We start from the raw sequence: 15536 nt of genomic DNA on the forward strand, positions 1-15536 counted from the left end.
TAAGAGAAAGTTTTTAGTGAAATACAATCAGTTGGAGAAGAATTTGTGTGTATTTCATGAGAGGAATGGAGAGAGCATGCAGAGAAATTGTATTCCAAAGAGAAGGATATATAATAGATTACATGGCAATACCATACAGCTTCTCAAAATCAAACCTATAATTGTGTTCATTCTAATTTGTCATTTACCGACTTGATCTGAAGTTTTATTCTTTTAAAACTATTTTCTCTGCATTTGAAATGTAATGTAATTATCAAGTCAGCAGAAATAGAATTGGAATAAAATAGAAGCATGTCTTTAGAATAGTAAAAGTTTTCAATTTTTTATAGTGTTAAATCATTTCAATTCTAACATGTTCTTACCTGCTTTGTGATTTATTGATAAAAATTGGGAGAATGGAAACTAAGAAAGAATGGAATTCTTTAGTGACTTTGGATCCTCTTTGGACTTAACAAAGTTTATGGAGGAACGTGGTCATGAATTCTCAAGCACACAAAATATAGGCCCTGAATTCTGCTCCTGGAGTCATTGACTCCCAAATTTAAAGTTTTACTTGCAAACTTTGCTGGGGAGATAAAAACAGTTCTAGGGCTCTCACAAGAAAGCACATTCCCAGGAAATTTTCAGCTCAGTTTTGTAGCTGTAGCACATTATGTCTGTGTAAGGCTAAAGAGTTTATCTGAAATGAGCTTTTGAACTTTTCAGGGTTTCTCACATAGTTTTGTTACAAAACACATTTTCCTTTGTCATGATCTGGAATGCTGAAATACCCTCTCAGTAAAGCAATATCAAATGTGACAGTCAGTCTGGTATTAGCAAAACATTTATTTTATTTTTTTCTAAAAATCCATCAATCAAAGAAATGAAAGTTAGTGTATTTGATGGACTGTACCTAATACTCACAATCTTGAGTCATTCTGTGGGATATACATGGGTTCTCTTTCTAAAGCAAACTTATTTAACTCTGTAAAAAGACAATCTGTGTTGTTTTTACTCCATGATTCCATCATCGATGTAGATTCTCGCTGCCCTGAGAGTAAAAAAAGGATGCTAGTTAATTTTAAAGTAAATTTCATATTAAATTATGTTATATTAGAAGATGGTGGCTAAATATATCAAATTATTGAAAAATACAAAAATGGTGTTTGGAAAAGTTCTCTTGTACTAATTTATTCTAAACTGATTAATAAAAAAATATGTTGATATCATTTTAGAATAATAGAGGAGTGAAAAAGAAGTTCCTATAGGTCCTCCATTCAGGTTTTTCTGTTGTTAAAATTTTGCATAATCATAATCTATCAAAAACAAAAAAGTTGATATTGTTATAATACTAAACTAAAAATTTTATTTGAATTCCAACAGTATTCCCAGCCATGTTCTTTTACTTTTGCTGGCTCCAATCCCAGATACCACATTGTAATTTGTCATGTGTGTCCTGAATCTCTCTAATCAGATAGTCTCTTAAAATGTTCTAATTTTTTTAAATGATCTTGATATTTTGAAGAGTACTGGTCAGCCGTTTTATGGAAAATCCTAAAACAATCAGATCAGGGTTATAAGTTTTGGGGTGAAGACCATAAAGGAGAAGTGCCATTCTCATAGCATTATATCAGGGAATAAATGATACCAACATGACCTTACTAGTAACATTAAACTTGATAACTTGGTTAAGGTCATGTTGCCTGTATTCTCCACTGTAAAGAAGTTACTCATTTTTGCTATTGTTCCATACTTATTCTTTGAACATTAACCACTGAATCTATCTATTCCACACAGGTTGAGCTGGGAGGTAAAAATTATTGCCACATCTTGAATGAAAGAATATAAAAATATAATATTTTGAGTATTTTCTATATGAGCTGCCCCTTACTTATTTTTTGTTCAATATGTTATATAAATATAGATCCACATCTATTTTCCACATTACTCTGTGGCTTGATATTTATTTTTTTTCTCAAATGTTTTGAGGATTGGCAAATGAGAGATCCTTCATGTAAGTTCCTGTGCCTATTTGAGGTACCTCATATATTTTCACATCTTTCGTTTATTGAGCTACATTTGAAATATGACATTGGGTAACTTTAAGGCATAAAACATATCGGTTTACTACATTTATGTACAGCATTATCATTCCCATTTAGCATTAGCTAGCACCTCTACACCACATATAATTATCACTTCTTTTTTTGTGTGTTGGGAATAATTAAGATATAATTTCAGCTTTAGTTTTGATGTTTATAATACAATACTGTTATCTATAATCATTACACCATTTTCTGATCTCTACTAGTTACATACCTGCTAGTTGCAAGTTTGTACTCTCAAACCTCTATATTTTTCCTCCACTCTTCAGCCCCATGGTAACCATCATTTTCTTTCTGTATTTATATCTAAGGGTTTTTACTATTCCATACATAAGTGATATCATGCAGCATTTGTCTGTCTCGCTTATCTTACTTAACATAATGTCCCTAAGGTCCATCCTTGGTTTTACCATTTTGTAATTTTTTTTCTTAGTTGGTCATATAATAATCCAGATGACAAACATGTCAATAAAATAAATACAAACTACAACACTATGATTTACATAAGAAAATAATTTTTATCTGTAATGATGATAAGGAAAGTTGAATCCACATTTTAAATGAAATAGTGAAGATTTAAGCACATTTTCTCTTGTGAATTTGTTTATCATACATTGCTTATCTGAGCCATTCACTCATTCTCTTTAAATTATCTCAAAATCTATGGAATATACATATTTCAAGAGGAATTACTAAATACACTTTATTTTAGCATAAACATTATCAAAATCAAACATAATCATAGTAAATTTTATATAACTATTTAATTTCTCCCACAGCAAAAAATATTATGAGAAGGAAATGGAACAAATGTGACCAAACAAAGCCTCATACCTTTAACAAGTGTGTCTTTTCTTTCAATGATGGAAAAAATATTTATTTATATATAAACCATAAATAATAAGTGTGTTTCAAGGAAATTTCCTAAGTACTGGGAACTTATCAGGAACAAAACACTTTCTTTGCTGACTTGAAATTATATTCCAATGGAGGAGCCAGATATTAAATAAAATTCATATAAATAATGCAAAATCAAAAACGTTTAATAGTTCCACGAGTAAATACAGGAAACTGTGAAGCATTATTATACAAGCCCTGACTCCGAATGAGGCAAGAGTTAAGAAAACTTTGCTGGGAAAGTGACATTTCACCGAGGATTAAAAGAATGAGTAGGATTAACTCAGGTGAGATTTTTGAAAGAAGAGTTGGGAACAGGCTGGTAGTATAGATACAGCATTCAAGTCATGAAATGCAATGTCTAAAGAAGTATACTTTCTGAGTCACTCATCAATGTTGAAATTGAGGTGAATCAACTTACTTTAATAATGTTTTCTACCATTTATTGTAACATGTGCATTATCTGTGTGAAGACAAAACACAAGTGAATACTGATATGGAAAAAATGTCTAGCAGCATTTCCAGTTAAATCAGTATTTATCCACAAAGCAGAGCAAATTTTCAAGGTCACTTTCCCTTCATTACAAATTTCTATCAAATAAAAATACTCAATTCTGTCTTGGCACCAATTTACAATCTCTTTATTCACCACACCAAGAAAATAAAGGGGTAAAATATTCGATGTAAGGTGTTTTCAATGTACTAGTCAATGTTTGCTGAACCATTTAAGTTTTGCAGTGACCTTCATATAGGCTATTACACCAGTCTTTTCTCTTACATTGGTGTCCTTGTGTCCAAGTAACAGTTCTCTTCCACCCCCAGATAATTTTAGGAACTTATTTTGGAAAGACATTGAGTTTACTGTAGTATTTTTGTTTTCAATCATCAAATATTTTACAGTGGGATGTTGCTTTTATTTATGGAATGCTATTTATAATTTTATACAAATAATGTTTCTACTTCTTTTATATATATATATGAAGTGTATACATTATATATATATATATATATATATATATATATATATATATATATAAAAGAAGTAAGAAATTGCTTTCAGAATACCAGCAATGGAATCCTCTATAACTTACCCAGAAATGGAATATACCAGATAATTTGTTGTTGTAAAGAGTGAAATGTAACACCTTTGCTTTCAAAATATCACTATATATGAAAATATCCATATGATAGTGAATTTCATGAAAATTTGACAAATGTGGAATTCTGCTGATTCTATAGATGTATGCATGTGAGGGAATGCTTGCAAAATTTACCAAAGACACATAAAAATTTGTCTTTTATTACCATTAGCCTTCTAGAAACATAGCCATACCAGTCATCTTTGAACATCTTTGAACACTCATATACTGTTCTTGTATATTTTACTTTTTTCTTTCTTTCTTTTTTTGGGGTATTTCATAGATTTCTTAATTTCTGCTGATTAATTTCTGTTGAAACTAAACTAGTTTCTTTAATGGTACAACTCACTTAAAAGTAAATTCAACTCTACTGATAACTATTTTTTGAGATGGCATATATGAATCTCACTCCCTCATCATCCATATCATCTGTTGTCTAATTCTGTCAGTTTCTTCTCTAAATATATTCTCCATTCTTCACTACTATTATAACCACTATTTCTTCTTTCCTATGTTACTTTTCTGGATTTCTACATCTTTATAATTTGACTTTTGTGCCCACTTTTATTTTTTCTTGAATTCATTCTTCAACCAACTTTTATAGTGATCATTTTAAAATATGAACACTAACATGACATTGAGTCAATGCGAGACACTTCAGATAGAGTGATTTTTACCTTGGATAATAACCCAGTAAAATATGGTCTATAAGGGTAATTCCAATCTGATAATCCCTTTCCAACTCTCTTTCTCTTTCAATACTACACCTTGCTAATATTCAACTACCTGTGTCTTTTCATTCCCTGACACAACCCAAGCTTCCTTAATTGGTACCATGGTATCCCAGCAACTGGAAAGAATCTGGCACATAGTGCACTTAATAAACACTTGTTGAATGAAAAAAGGGATAAATGAGTGAATATGTATTTTTGGTAACAATAGATACATTTTCATAACTCCTTGGAATCTTTTGGTTCATCTATACCTCTACAATACTGATGGAGATCACTTTATAGTCTCAATTCACCTATTTGTGCTAGATTACACATTATAGGTCTATGGATTGCTTTTCTTTGAGTCAGTTATTCATTGCTCATTCCCAGTGATGGTTATGGTGAAGGAGTCACATAATTAGGATTGTGAATCTACTAGTAAGGAGATGCTGAGTAGAAAGAAAACCTATCTGACTCATTAGGTTTTTCCTCTTTTTTTTTGGACTCATCATTTTGTTGTTATTGTTTTTGGTTCGTTCTCAACTCCCTGACCTCTGGTTGTCTTCTGGCTTCTTCCTGGTTGCCTTTTCAATAACAAGAATATTCAGTTCCTTGGTGATCACATTAAATTTCATGACTTAAAAAGCCACCTACCTACTGATAGATACTTATTGACAAATTGGTGTTTCACTGGATGCCAGAGGGTAATAGTTAACTATTTCCTCATATTTTCCCATCACACATATTAAATAGTCATCTCAAATATGTCATGCTTAAGGTTCAACTCCTAGTCTGTTCTTCCTATTATCTTCCCATGTCAGCAAATAGGAATTCTATTTTTACTGTTACTCAGGTGAAAAATCTTGCAATCATTCTTTGTTTCTTTCTTCTGAACCCAGTATCCAATCTACTAGTAAGGCCTGTTAACCTTACTTTAAAAATACATTTGCAATCATCACCATTTTCTAGCATTATTATCCAAGCCGTAATTTTGCACCTAATCGATCTTTCAAATTCTGGCCTTTCCTTCTTGGGCCTACCTTAGACACGGAAATTAAAACAACTCTTAAAACATAGATGAACAAGTCTGTTCATCTCTATTCACCCCTTAATATATCCACTATTTCCTTGTCTCACTAAGAAAAAACCAAAGTATAATCTACAATTTTCTGAAATAACGCTTTATTCCTGTGACCTCATTATCTGCTATTCTTCAATGTGTTCTTTCTGCTCCAATGCACTGCTCTCCTCATCATTTCAGAAGCACACAAGATCTGTTCCTGCTTCACATTTCCACCCATAATCTTTTCTGTCAAATATTTCTACAAACAAGTCCTTAGTCAAATGGTAATTTTTCTTAGGGTTTTCCTTACCTCAACCAATAATAGCCAGGCTGTAACATAATCAGGGAAGGTGTTTATTTGAAATGACCCGGTGGCATAACCCAAGGAAATTCTGAAGTTGAATACCAGTGGGGATAGCAGACCTATAAATGATAAGATGAGGAGATGAGGTTAGATCATTTTTGGTGAAACCTTTTTATAGTGGTTACTAAGTCCATCTGTCTGTCCCTGACTGGTGGTCAAAATCATCAAAGATTGCAGAATAAGTATTTCTTGTTACTATCAATAAATGAGCACTCTCCCTCTTGCCGTGTCTCTCTCTCTCTCTCTCTCTCTCTCTCTCTCTCTCTGTAGTGACTGAAGACAGAGAGTCTTTTTTATCTAGAAATCTCCACAAGGCAGTTAAAGATAAAAATGAAGAGTCCATATTACTGTATCTAAAACTTCACCAAACACTCAATTTTTGAAACTACTAATTCCTCTTTGGTACTCATTTGCATCCTTTTCAGTCACCACAATATATTATGTTTTGTATTTAATCTTTCTCACTTCTGTTTCTTTCATTATAATGTTAGCTTCAATATAGTAGTAATGCTACCAGGTTTGTAATCTTAGCAACTAAAACTGACCATATCAGATTGCTCAGAAACCTATTGACAGACTAGCTAAATGAATAAATAAATACACTATCACTCTAGAATACATAAGGAATAGGCTAATAATGACATGATATTCATTATGAGTGTAATGAAATACAGGTCCTACAGTATTTTCCTTACTCAACTACTCTTGCTAAAATTTCCAAAATGGACTATTGAATCTATGTATTGAAAACAATAATTAAGGTAAAAATGTTATATATTTATTAACTAAAGTGGGAAGGATGATAAGGGAGAAAGGGGCTGGTTTCAGTTCAATTTGACTTTATAATAGAGCTAGTTTGGAGAGATTGAAAATATTATGCTGCCTGCAAAATCACAGAGAAGTAACCTAAATAAAAAACAGATGTGCAATTGCAGCTGATTTAGCATCACAATAGTAATGTCTTATAATTATCTATCAGTTGAACACAGCTATTTTGCCTACTGGATGGGCAGGCACTGAGATACTACAAGTGTGTGTGAATTGTATTCTCTTTTGGAGAACATAGATATGAATGAATTAGGGCATTCATGGAAGGAAATGTGTGAACATAATTTATCTATCAGGTGTTTGTGATCAGGTTAGCAGAGAAGACAGAGGACTTCCCCCTTTTATGGAAAGGAGCTACTCTCCTCCATGTGTTTCATACTGAGTTCAAGTTTCTCAGCCACAGGACATGATGGCCATGGAGGAGGTTGATCTGATAGAGGGCAGAGACAGAAACAGATATTAAAATCAAGTACAATGTTGGACCAAAACCCCTTTTCAAAGAAACAAACACAGTGGAATCTATTCTATCATGATTACCAAAGGGCCAAAAGAAAAATGAAATGCTACTTATTCAAAATTCTCTGTTATGCTCCCTTCCATAATTTTTATTATGGAAGAAGAAAGTAAAACATGTTTAAATGTATTGATTTTTGACATTGCTTTCAACAAGTAAATGTTTAATGTCTTCTATAGTATAATAGCTTGTTATTTTACAATTTAAAGTATCTTTAAGACTACATTATATCTTAAATTTTTTCTACTAAGTAAGTGTAAGGGCAGGACAGGACACAGAGCAGGTTTTCTGATCCCATGCAGACCGGGTAAAGGAGGAATCAGAGTCCTCAGTAGTTTTGCAGGTTTTTTATTTGGGGTTCACCAGGCATATGGCAGGCAGGGGTGCTGGCTGGGGGGCTGGGAGGCTGGCAGGCCTCCCAGCCCCCAGCAAGTCTTCACTCTATCTGGGCTCTCTAGCATTCGTTCTGCTGCTTCTCGGCTTCTCTTTCGGCTTCTGCTTCGGTTTCTACTGCTGCTGCTGCTGCTGTTGCTGCTGCTGGCGTCCCTGTGACGCTGTCCTTAAAAAGCACAGTCTTAACTCAGCTGAATCCCATCTACCTGTGCCCACACCCTATTCCAGGTGCCTGCCATCAGGCATGCATTCAGGACAAGGATCCATCATCTATCCTGATGGCGGAAGGGCAGAAAAGCCTGATATTTTCTTTACCCTACAGTAAGGCAAACAATTCCAAGATTTTCCACAATAATCTAACCATTTAAAAATGGATAGATGGGCCTCCCCGGTGGCGCAGCGGTTGAGCGCTGGGTTGCGAAGCTGTCCGCAGCCTCGGCGGCGCCGGTTTGATCCCCGGCTGCTCCCCGGCCACCGAAGGAGGGTCCCACATGGCGCGCAGACCTCTCCTGCCGCCCGCTGCTCCCCTCAGCAGTGTACTTCGGTCCTTCTGCCTGCTCTGCTCCCCGCTCTGGCTCTGGTGAATTCTCTCACCCTCCCGCGCTTCTGACTGTGCCCAGTGCTTGTATAAATAAATAAATAAATAAATCTTTAAAAAAAAAAAAAAATAAATAAAAATGGATAGATGAATCCTTAATTCCGTACAAACAAGCTAGCAACTAGAGGGTAAATGGAGTAGGCTATGTTTAGGATTTCAGAGTCTCCAAACTGAAATCTCAAATGTTCTCAATATGAAAAACCTGAGATCAAATGCTTATGTAAGGAAATTGCTATATGCCCTAAAACCCTCCTACCCCCATTCCTACCCCCACCAAAGACAAAAAATAACACTGGCTGTATTTTCCTTTCTAACATTTTCATGGGAATTTGTAACAACCTCCCCCATGCTAATTCCCCACTAAAAACATTTAGGCCATTTAAAACCATTCTGTAGTTCAGTAACTACACAATACTAAACAAAAAGTTTGGTCAACCCCCCCCCCCAAATAAATAAACATTGCCTTTATGGGAGATTCATCATAGTTCTATAAATTATCTGAATAACTTCATTAAAAATACAACACTTTTGAGACCATAGTTCACTTACATTCTACTTACTAATTCCCCAGATTTTCTTTGGTTTAAATTGCTCAAAAATAAATAGTCCCTAATACTGAACTGAAGATCATTAATAATAATATCAAAAATACAATATAGAAGAAAAACATTTTTAATAAAGCTTCTGAAAGAATGCACTTTGACAATCCTTTTGAAAAGTTACTTGTTTGATTTTCAAATAAGTGAAACAATTTTCAATGTCTGGGAAGTTAATGAAAATATGGCCAAATTTGGTAAGATAGTGTGACTAGAAAATATAAGTAAATATGTGTTATGTACTAGATACCAACAGAACATAAAAGAGCACAACTGCTAAACAAAATTATACTGATATGAAGAATATAGTATTTTTAAAGTATTTGGGACATTTTTATGAATCTCATTTTAATAAGAAAAAGCAATTTCATAGAAGTACATACAATTTGGTAGAGAACATATAATTGGAGGGTGACACATATTTCGTATCTGCTCTCATCAATCTTTTGTTATAGGCAAATTGATTCTGCATTATTCTTTAGTCAATACCTACCAAAGCATTCTTAATTTAAATACCTCCTATCCTCTTTTATGGAGGTTTAAATATCATCATTCCTTTGAGACTGCATAATTATCTCTTTGCTATGAAGACTCTCAATTGTCTTACATATCCTATATCTATTGCTTATTCCTCTCAACTATATGACCCTCAGAATATGCCACCATGTGATGATATGTTATTTGCATAATTTTTGTATAGCCCTGAAATGAGAGTTCTTAAAATATTAAAAACACTTTATTCCTAGGTCTATTATATACCCCTCTGTTTGCATTCAGTAAAAAATTATTGCTCCTGGTGATTCAATTTCCATCAAAAGGAGAGGAATTTCACTTCATATTAAACTATCTCCCTTTGGATTATAGAAGTCATAATCTCAAAACTCAAGGGAATTGATTCCTACCATGGAATTGCCAATATGGAAAATACAAAAATATCTAGATAGGAGAATCAGTCACAGGTAACAGGATAAATTATCCAGCTATGAATGCAAATAAAGTTTTTGCCAAACCTATGAGTTGAATACACTATTCTGCTCTCAAAGTTGGTTGTCTTTGTTCCCCTTAACCCAGGTCCTGGTAAGTACCATTCCAATCTCTGCTTCTATGCAAAAAATTCTCTTTTACAAAAAGTACCAAGTGTGCTTCAGGCTAGGACTCAGTCTCTGCTGCCACAGCTGTCAAGTGTTGCACAGCTGCTTCGGCCACTTGTAAGACATGTCCTGCAGCTGGACATGTCACAAACAAAAATGAACAAGATTGCAAGGAAAACTTGGCTGTAAGACCAATGTGATAGGTATGAGAATCCATAAATAAACTTGTATATAGATGGACAAGTAGGGTACAACAAAGGATCCAAGAGTATACTTTGGAGGATGGAGTGTTTCTTCAAGAAATCAAGTTGGGCAAACTGTATATCCACATGCAAAGAATGAAACTAGCTCACCGTCTCACAACTTACACAAAAATTAACTCAAAATATGTTAAAAAGGGCCTCCATGGTGGCACAGCAGTTTGAGCACTGCTCTGTGAAGCTGTCCACAGCCTCTGCAGTGCGGGTTTGATTCCCGGCCAGCCAGGGAGATACCCACATGGTGTGGCAGACCTCTCCTGTCATGCCAGCTGCTCCCCTCAGCAGTGTATTTCGGTGGTCTGCCTGTTCTGCTCCCCGCTCTGTCTCTGGTGAATCCTCTCACCCTCTGGCCTGCAACCCCAGCTCTTGTATAAAAATGGATAAATCTTTTAAAAAAATGTGTTAAAAAACAAGAATGCAAGACTAAAATGTGAAATACATTTTTAAAAATACAGGTAAAACACTATAATGGCTTTTTTGATGTCTTTGTGAGTTATCTCCAAAGGCAAGAGAAACAAAAATGTATAAGCACAAATGGAAATACATTAAGCTAAAAAAACTATTACAGAGTGAAGTAAATTATCAATGAAACAAAAGGCAACCTTCTGAATGGAGAAAATATTTACACATCATACATCTAACAAGGGGCAGTTATTTAAGATATTCATAGAGCTTATGTGCTTCAGGAGGCCTTGATGCCCCAGCCAGATAAGACACTGGCAAGCAGCGAAGCCCAAAGGGCCTCACACTGTGGGGCCACAGCCAAAGGGCCTCACACCGTGGGGCTGAAGATTCCTTGTGCCTCACACCGTGAGGTTGAAGATCTAACATTCCTTCACTTTTTGTTCTTGGTCATAAATAAGAAAAAATTTCCCAAAAAAGTACATTAGGCACTATATTATATGCATCAGTATATTGCAAATAAACGGCATGGAAAATTAGAAACTAATTATTAAACGATTTGGCCTACTTGACAATGGAAGACAACTTATTGAGCATGCCTGACAAGCATTACAATACAATAATCATAGTAGGTCCTTCTATTTTGTTTTCTCTTGAAGTTTCTTGGGAAAGTTTTTAATATGAAGCTATTTGAGTTAGGGAATTTCTAGGTAGAAAAAGTTCTGATAGCTGAGCAGCAGCTGGTCTCCAGCTGAAGGTCATGTGAATAGAATAGTCCTTTGATGCTTAGGCTTTAGCTGATAGGGATGCACTGGCGGTTATTCACTGTTTTAAATAATTGTCTAAATGAAAAAATAAGTAGCTTTAATGTTAAGTTTGGTTTATTATCTGTTAACCTTGAAAGCTGCCGTCTAGCTGAGACCTGTAGGGGCCAGTAGTCTATGGGAAACATAATATACTAATTGTTTATGCTTTACACATGATAATGTATTTTCTTATTATTATTACTAATAATGAATAAATAAAGACCTGCTGAGTCTCTCGGCAGAAGACACTAGCACCTCACCAAGTGTCAGTGTCTCCTCATTCTACCTCATCCCCTTCTCCTCAGCCCTTTCGTTTTCGCCGACGCCGTCTCATCGTTTCAGGAACCCCTGACACGACATTTTGCCGGAGGCTGGTCCCCGGCACTTATGCAACTCAATAACAACGAACAATGCAATCACAAAATGGACAGAGGATTAAAATAGACACTTCTCCAAATAAGAAATACAACTGGCTAACAGGCACATGAAAAAAATGTTCATCATCACTTATCATCAGAACAATTCAAGACAAAACCACAATGAGGTACCATCTAACACCTGTGAAGGCTATAGAAAAAAAGTCCAGAAAAAACAAATGTTGATAAGGATGTGGTTAAAAATGAACTCTTGTACAGTATTGTAGGAAACAGACTGTGAAAGCTCTATGGAAAACAGTATAAAGATTTCTCAAATATTAAAAATAGATCTACCACATGATCCAACAATTTTACTCCCAAGTGTCTACCTGAAGAATGAGAAAATACTAATTTGAAGGAATATATACAATTCCATGTTCATTGCAGCACTATTGATTATAACCTAGCTTTGCAAACAGTCAAAGTGTCCAAAGATAGAAGAGTAAATTAGGAAAATGTGCTATTGGAGTATATTGGAATAATACTCAGTAATAAAAAAAAATAAGAGAAATCTTGCCATTTGTGACAACATGGCTGGAAAGGAGGAGATAATGTTCGATGAAATAAGTCAGAAGGAGAAAGAAAAAAACTAATTGCTTCACATTATGTGGAATATAGAGAAACAAACAAAGGGTCATACAAATCAAGTCAAGAAGATATCCTAGAAATCTGTGTGGAATTGAGGCTGTGAGATGGGGCAGAATAAAGTGGGGTTGGGGCACAATAGACTATGTTTGAGGGCTGTGGGTACCTTGGAGGAAGGTGTGGTGTGGTGACATGCATCTCAGGATGTTTAATCCTATGCCTCTGAATCACGTACAGTACTGGAAGCCAATGTTACTTCAATAAAAAAGGGAAAATTAAAAATCAAACAAGCAATTGCAAAGGTGAAAAAAAAATTTTGTGCAAATTGGGAGTAATGGGGTAAGTTTTATGAGTTCCTTCTTTTATATATATATATATATATATTTACAAATAAAATCAGGAATTATATATTTAATATAATGCTTCTCTAATAAGTGTGACAAAATTAGTGTTTTTTTTTTTTTCCATTTCTGTTTGTTTTGCTTTGAATAAGTCCTAGTTTCAGTACTCTTCCATCAGGATACATATAATCCTTTTTTACTAATTGCTACCAATTAAGAGGTCAGGAAAATAATTCAAATCTGTGAAAGAATATTTTAAGGGGAACATTTTTCTCAAAATTTTGCACTGGGTGTTGGATAAACATGTTTGTATCATTTCTGTATCCCTATTATTCTACTACCCTGTTTATAGGATAAAACTATAAGTTCTACATTTATCAAAGCCTTTTATTCACAAAACTCAAAAATGCTATTATGTAAGGTAGAAAAAAGCAGTATAAACAAAGAAAGTTGAGCTCTCACACAGCCTGTCCAGTCTAACATTTTATATGTAGCCTTTATTTATGGTCCTTATTCACATAGTTGAATGTGTTTTCATTGGACATTGATTACTATTTTGTGGGACTAGTTTGGATCAAATATCACTTCCCGCAAACCATTTCCTATCAGAGTTAATGCGTTTGCAGCTCATTTATAATGATCATATTGGCAAGGATTTAGGTGATGTTTTCAAATACTCAATAGAAGAGGTTTTTCCACCCACCTGAGTGCCTCTCAGCTGCAGGTAAAGAGTGTTACAGCTGGATGAAAGAGCTAATTAGAACCAATTATAGCCTGAGTGACCAGCAGTGGCATTAAAATGTCTAGCAGAATCTACCTTGTCCCTGTAACACAGAGGTTTTGAATCTCTACAAATACCTGTTTTGGAACATTAAACATTTTATAGTATTTCAGGTAATAAGCTCTTAAATTTAATAATCAAAAGAGGCATTGCCAAATGAATCCTGAAAGTAGGCCCTCCCTGGACATGATTTTATACTGGCTGCCAAAAGCATCTAGAAATTAATAGTAAATTTCAGATACTTAATGAGAAGCACCAAGGTTCTACAACCAATTTGGACTTAATAAATCTGATAACCTGAATTTAATTCAACATGTATGCTCATGTTTTCTCATATGAAGCACAAAGGCTCAATAGTTTGGAGATAGCTATTTGTATATGACCTTTATTCTACATTCTTAGCTATTCTATTCTTGTCTATAGGATTTCATTGAAACTGGGATCCTAGTGGTATCCCTCCATAAAATTTCTGGGACCCATCTCTGTAGGGTAAGGAATAATTGTCAAGCTTTTCTGCCCTCCCGCCATCAGGATACCTGATGGATCCTTGCGGTCCTGAATGCATGCCTGATGGCGGGCACCTGGAATAGGATGTGGCATAGGTAGATGGGATTCACCTGGGCTAAGACTGCACTTTTAAGGGCAGTGTCACAGGGACACCAGTAGAAGCCGAAAGAGAAGCCGAGAAAGAAGCAGCAGAAGCCAAGATAGAGAGAGAGAGAATGCTGAAGAGCCCAGATAGAGTGAAGACTTGCTGTGGTCTGGAGGCCTGCCAGCCTGCTGGTCCCCCAGTACCCTTGCCTGCTGTACCTCATAAACCCCAATAAAAGCCTGCAAAAAGCCACTGAGGGCTCTGACTTCTCCTTTACCTGGTCTGCTGGATCATAGAAAACCTGCACTGTGTCCATTCCTGACCTTACAATATCCTAGCATGACTGAAGAGTCCTCTCCAATCCACTTCTCACCATCCTCCACTGAGGGGTGCCTGTTGCAGTGACTCCAGTCTCACCAAAGCTGGCTCTGGCTTTTTTACTTGACCCCGCTGGACCAATAGCCTGCTCTGAGCTGAGTGCAGGCTGGCCTAGGCAGGGGTCAGGTTTTTCCCTTTTATATCTGGCTCTAGGATCATAATGGATCAAATGGACCAATCTGGTTCAAGCTCAACAAACCAATCAGGTTTGAGCTCTCCAGCTGTCAGTCAAGGACTTGAGTTAATTATGCAGATTGAAAGTTGAAGTGAGCTGATTGGTGCTAATTAGACCAATCAGATGCTTGGGATTGAAAAATGGCCCAATCAAGTTTGTAAGACAGAACAAGAGCAAATTTCAGTCTGTCAGCAGCCAGCCTCTGAAGAGAGAAGACACAATCAACAATTAGTTTCTAAAGAGAGAAGAACTCAGTAGACAACCTCTGTTGGATTAAATAGACCTCCACAGACCTTCATAGATCTCTAGACTTCCAGAACTCTTTTGACCTTCACAGAGACCTAACTTTGCATTTGTCTCAAGCCCTGGCTGTGATGTTACCCGTAAGGAGCACCACTGGCTCCAGGCCTGTGTTGCAGAGCTGTTGACTATCAGTTCATACAATAGCTCACAAAGTGTCTCTGATACTGCCACCTGGTGACCAGTGCTGATTGGTACTACTAATCAATGACGGGCACTC

General features: G+C 35.5%; 1 long non-coding RNA gene across 1 annotated transcript; it reads right to left on the minus strand.

The window, feature by feature from the left end:
• Window positions 1–812: 812 nt before the first annotated feature.
• Window positions 813–14962, minus strand: LOC119261235 (uncharacterized). Its single transcript, XR_005128972.2, has 3 exons — window positions 14837–14962; window positions 6207–6319; window positions 813–1030 (listed from the first exon to the last, which is right to left on the minus strand). It is a non-coding gene; the product is annotated as an uncharacterized LOC119261235 (long non-coding RNA).
• Between the last annotated feature and the right edge of the window lie 574 nt (window positions 14963–15536).

This window comes from Talpa occidentalis, unplaced genomic scaffold (assembly GCF_014898055.3).
Source record: "Talpa occidentalis isolate TD23 unplaced genomic scaffold, MPIMG_talOcc4v2.1 talOcc4.6, whole genome shotgun sequence".
Lineage (NCBI taxonomy): Eukaryota > Metazoa > Chordata > Mammalia > Eulipotyphla > Talpidae > Talpa > Talpa occidentalis.